The 584-nt window shown below is 29.5% G+C and overlaps 1 protein-coding gene across 2 annotated transcripts in view; it reads right to left on the reverse strand.

Annotated features, from left to right (window-relative positions):
* Nucleotides 1-578, reverse strand: part of LOC106878858 (DCN1-like protein 3) — a 95,965-nt gene extending 95,387 nt beyond the window's left edge. For both annotated transcript variants that reach the window (XM_052971204.1, XM_052971205.1), the window contains exon 1: nucleotides 93-578. The gene's annotated coding sequence lies outside the window, so the exon portion shown is untranslated. The remainder of the gene's footprint in view (nucleotides 1-92) is intronic.
* Between the last annotated feature and the right edge of the window lie 6 nt (nucleotides 579-584).

The raw sequence follows: 584 nt of genomic DNA on the forward strand, positions 1-584 counted from the left end.
ATATATATACATATATATATATACATATATATATATATATATATATATAGTGTGTTGGATTTAGAGAATATATTGTGTATATCATAACCTACCGATTACAGTATATCCGGATAGATGTGTTATTCTCCATCGTTCCTGTTACTCTTTTACTATATATATGATACATATATAGTATATTTATATACATTCATTTATACCATCTACCATCGATGTGTATATAGATGGATGTTTATTTATATATATATATATATATATAATATATATATATATATATATATATATGAATATATAAAGTAATAAGGACCTTTTTCAGTTGATGTGTCGTTTAATTAGCGTGGAGCATAGTGGTTTTCGTTTCGGCCGACAACAATGGTAACATGTTGCAATGGAAACTATAAGGAAGAGGTTGTAGAAGAGACAGTGAAAGATGGAACGATTTCACGTCAATTCGACATGGACGGCTTGGCTTAATTGGCGGCGATGGTCGGGCGACAAGATACCACCATTGGGATTTAACACAATTGATAAAAAAAATAACTGACAAAGGGATTCAGGAGTAAATTATATCATATGATTCTAGTTGT

This window comes from Octopus bimaculoides, chromosome 10 (genome assembly GCF_001194135.2).
Source record: "Octopus bimaculoides isolate UCB-OBI-ISO-001 chromosome 10, ASM119413v2, whole genome shotgun sequence".
Taxonomy (NCBI): Eukaryota; Metazoa; Mollusca; class Cephalopoda; order Octopoda; family Octopodidae; genus Octopus; species Octopus bimaculoides.